The following is a 5,380-nucleotide window of genomic DNA, read 5'->3' as shown; positions in this document are numbered from 1 at the left end:
TTTACAAAACAAACAGGATTTTTTAACATCTTTTGCTGTGTGTGCGTGTGCGTGTGCGTGTGTTTGTGTGTGAGTGTGTGCGTGTGTGCGTGTGTGTGTGTGTGTGCGTGCGTGTGTGTGTGTGTGTGTGTGCAGTGGACATGATGTTCCTCTGCAATGCTGCAGCACATGTTGCAACACTCAAAGCGTCCAAATGAGGGCACACTGTTCACTCTACATGCAGCGCTCCATCAATTGAACACTTCCTCCAACAATATAATAGTTTCTTTCATCATTATTTTCTGATAAATAATCCAAAAAAATGCACAATGGCTGCTTTTTTCCCCACTAGTAGCCCAAGTATAAATGCCAACAAATCCCTGCAGTTACAAATGTAGGCTCCTATTGAGCTCCCTCCTCCCCCTTCTTCCAGCCTTGAATAATCCAGTCATTATCTGAGGATGAACACTGGAAATATGCTTTTGACAGTTAAATCTCCTATTTCAAGTGAAACTCAAAAAAGGGATAATTTACATGGTGATAATTGATTATTCAGTGGTGTTCTGCAGGAAAACTACAGTATTCTCTCTTCCCGTCTCATTATTTATTATACAATTTCTAAACTAAATTAATTTTCAATCAGTATTTTTACTTTTTTTTTTTACTTACAAGATCATTTGTTGCTAGGCAGACTTCACAGGGCTCATTCAAGACTGTCCATTAGCCCAGTTATGCCCGTATATAGACATCAACCACCAAACCAATAAGCTGTTTTAATGGCGGCTGTTTACTCTGTATTAAATAGAAATCCCACCATCGGGAATCAAATGCTGAATGCGGTGGCGTACTGTTACTGAGTGATGAGTCAAACAAAACTGAAGCATCGATGCCTCATGAAACTTAAGGAGTGATACTGTGTCCTTTGGTGTGTGTATCACTTTAAGAAAAAAACATGTGAATGATACAGTTGCTGTTTCATTTAGACATGTAGGCCAAACAGTTTATCAGGAAGCGCTTCTTTTGGCTCACAAGTTACAGCTTGTACTGAAAGAAGTCAGAAGAGGGGCTTTAGCCATCTAAATGGAACTAAGAAAAAGAAAAAAATCCTACATACGGGATCATTTTGATCTTACAGCGCCAAATAAGGTGAGCTGCACGTTTCCTATTTCTATCTGTGCAACTATTTGTTAAAGAAATGGAACTAAAAAAATCATTTGCAGGTGAAAGGTACAGTATTAGTATAGTGTAAATACAGGTAGTGAGTGTGCCATACACTCACTAAGGCATCAGTTACCCATCACTACTGTCAATACTGGCAAAAATGACCACTAGGTCACTCTACGGGCATTCAATCACTCATGATCACCATCACAGGGCAAGTTTATCAATAAAAAGTAATTTGGTAATGAATGCTTTGCTCAGTATTAGATATAAATGGCATATTAAAAAATGAAAATCAGCGGCGACTGCTGACTATGGTGGGCCATTTTTATACATGCCTCTAATACAGTTATTAGTTCTCTAATAACCTTAAGAAACCTTAAGAAATATGAGAAGTTTGTAAACATTAGTTTGGAAATCTTCAATAATTACAGGTGAAAATAAAAATATTGTGCAAAGGTTTGTTTATTCCAGCAATTAGATTTACAAGGTGAAACTAATATGACATATTTTCTTTACACACAACTCAATATATTTCAAGCTTTCATTTGATATACTGTTTTTTTCGGACTATAAGTCGCAGTTTTTTTCATAGTTTGGCCGGTGCGACTTATACTCAGGAGCGACTTATGTGTGAAATTATTAACACATTACCGTAAAATATCAAATGATATTATTTAGCTCATTCACGTAAGAGACTAGACGTATAAGATTTCATGGGATTTAGCGATTAGGAGTGACAGATTGTTTGGTAAACGTATAGCATGTTCTATATGTTATAGTTATTTGAATGACTCTTACCATAATATGTTACGTTAACATACCAGGCACGTTCTCAGTTGGTTGTTTATGCGTCATATAACGTACACTTATTCAGCATGTTGTTCACTATTCTTTATTTATTTTAAATTGCCTTTCAAATGTCTATTCTTGGTGTTGGGTTTTATCAAATACATTTCCCCAAAATATGCGACTTATACTCCAGTGCGACTTTATACACTACCGTTCAAAAGTTTGGGGTCACATTGAAATGTCCTTATTTTTGAAGGAAAAGCACTGTACTTTTCAATGAAGATAACTTTAAACTAGTCTTAACTTTAAAGAAATACACTCTATACATTGTTAATGTGGTAAATGACTATTCTAGCTGCAAATGTCTGGTTTTTGGTGCAATATCTACATAGGTGTATAGAGGCCCATTTCCAGCAACTATCACTCCAGTGTTCTAATGGTACAATGTGTTTGCTCATTGGCTCAGAAGGCTAATTGATGATTAGAAAACCCTTGTGCAATCATGTTCACACATCTGAAAACAGTTTAGCTCGTATCATTACAGAAGCTACAAAACTGACCTTCCTTTGTGCAGATTGAGTTTCTGGAGCATCACATTTGTGGGGTCAATTAAACGCTCAAAATGGCCAGAAAAAGAGAACTTTCATCTGAAACTCGACAGTCTATTCTTGTTCTTAGAAATGAAGGCTATTCCACAAAATTGTTTGGGTGACCCCAAACTTTTGAACGGTAGTGTATATGTTTTTTTCTTTCTTTATTATGCATTTTCGGCCGGTGCGACTTATACTCCGGAGCGACTTATGCTCCGAAAAATACGGTAATTTTAATGATTAGATGGTTTAACTTATGAAAACTTCAAATATTTGCAGTTTTCAATAAGTGGTGTAAGCCATGATCATCAAAATTATAACAAATGAAGGTGTGACATATTTCACTTTGCATGTTTGCATGAGTTTATATTACCGGTACATACTAGTTTCACATTTGAAGATGAATTGCTGACATGAATGAACTTTTGCACAATATTCAATTTTTTTTAGTTTCACCTGTATAAAATACATGTCGGGAAACTGCTACATGTGGCGGTAGGAAACGGGGGGTACTGTCACAACTAGCAAAAACTGTCACGAGGCAAGTTTATATACTAAACTTAGTTTGAAAATGGTATGCTTTGCTCTGTATTATGTAGTCATCAGTAAACATTAGTTTGAAAATCTTCACTCTGTATTAAATACAAATTCCATAATTGCTGCGTGTGGTGGGGGCAGTGTCATAAGAAAGTTTATATATTGCAGTTAGTTTAGAAATGGTATGCTTTGCTCTGTACTAAACTTGAATTACACATTGAAAAAAGGAAACTAAAGCTGGACTGCTAAATGTAGTGGGGCACTGCTATACTGCTATATCGGTCATCAATGACCCCCCCAAAATATGAGAAAAGCATGTATAGTTTCAGTCTGTATTAAATATAAATTACACGATGCAAAAAAAAGTATAATTGATGGAATGTAGTGCAGTGTTACTGTCACCACTGGCAAAAATGAAAGAGTGGCTACTCTTGAATGTGGAGGGGCACTGCTACACTTGCCCCATATAAAGTCATCAGTGAGCTTAAGAAACATGAGAAACAATAGTTTGGAAATGATCTTGTCATTTATATTTGGATTAAATATAAATGACATGTCTGAACACATAATATAAAACATAATCTATCGATTTATTTAGAAATATTTACTATGTATAAAATACAAAATACATATGGAAAAATAGGCACCAGTGACTTAAAGGGGAACTGCACTTTTTTTGGAATTTTGCCTATCGTTCACAATCATTATGAAAGTAAAGAACACAGGTCTTTTTTTTTATATTAGGATTTTTAAAGATGATAAAAAACAACGCTTGGAAGATGCGGCTAATGAGAGTCACTGTTGTAACCTTCAAAGCCCTCTAAGAAAACATCAAAACCCTTCAACGTTTTATATACACACTGTAAGTCTATATATAATGTAGTAACAGACACGTTCATAACAATATGTAATATGTTCAATATTTACCGTATTTTGATAATTTTAATCAATACCAGGACTGACTTCTTCCGTGCATTTTATTTCCATTTTCATAGCAGCAGACATCTGACTTCCAGCAACAAATGTGTGCTCCTACTTCCGGTTACAAACCGCTTGTGTGTGTTCTGATCATGGCAGACTTGGTAACAAACAACGAAGACGACTGTGTTTGGACAGATGAGGATTTACAACCTTATATTTTTTTAAGCTGGACCTAAGAGACAACTGTCCATCGAGTGAGTCACACTTTATATTGATCATGATACACGCAGCACATCATGTGTGTTAGTACAACTACAGTACATACACTGTCTGGCTAGCTGTGTACAAACAAAACATGAAATGTGGGCTAATACTTTACAGATACTGTAATATGATTGTTTATGTTTTTCAGTCAGTACAAATTGGTGTCAAATTGTATTGTGTTGTGCATTATAAACTCAATCGCGTTTCATGGTGATGTAAAATCTAGCTTATCTCTTGCCTTAGTTAGCTTTTACGCCGATGTGTTACTACGATAGATAAAGAGTTCCTCAGTGTTCATTCTTACAATAACAATGTTGTTACAGCTTGGTTATTACACAGGTTACGGAAGGTAAATGAAGTATCGGTGACAGGTTTTGAAAGCATTTTTAAAGTTATTTAGACGTAGAATCGATTCCTGCCATTAGCTGCACTGCGAGTTACCAAGAACGAGCTGATTTGTACATGTTAGAATGCAAAAAAACCAACATTTTGTCTTCTTGTCTCTCATAATGATTGTGAACGATGGGCAAAATAAAATAGAAAAAGTGCAGTTCTTCTTTAAGGAATAAGTTAATTTATATAATGGAGGCTTTATTCTGTAATAAATACACATTTCATATTGGAATGGAAGCAGAACATTGGCCCTAATGTAAAGAACACCATAGACAATAGAAATTAATATATAAAGATTATTTAACATTAATTTGGACATTAACTTTGCACTCTGTATGAAATATAAAACACGCACACAGAGCTAGATTGAAAATGTATACAATACACATTTTGAGTAGTTAAATGTGTGTATTGTCATATTTATAGTGGGAAAAAAAACACATTTTGAATTTATTTTTAGAGTTTTAACAAGCAAAATGATGCGATTCGGTGTTACATGAGATCATTTCCCTTCTTTCAACATGATGACGTACGAGCCAATCAACAGGGCCGTTACAGAACACCCTTCGATTCCAGGCTCGTGGTTGACGCTGCGGGCCGGTGAAGAGGAGTAGGAGGAAGAGGAGGGGTGGAGGGAGTTGGGGGCAGACGATTGGCTGTGGCTGCAGCAGAGGGAGGGAGTCAGCGAGGGAGGGAGGGAACAGCCTGATGAGAGCGGATGGAGGTTGCGAGAGGGCGGGGTG

Source organism: Entelurus aequoreus, linkage group LG05 (genome assembly GCF_033978785.1).
Source record: "Entelurus aequoreus isolate RoL-2023_Sb linkage group LG05, RoL_Eaeq_v1.1, whole genome shotgun sequence".
Classification (NCBI taxonomy): Eukaryota; Metazoa; Chordata; class Actinopteri; order Syngnathiformes; family Syngnathidae; genus Entelurus; species Entelurus aequoreus.
This window is presented reverse-complemented; position numbering follows the sequence as displayed.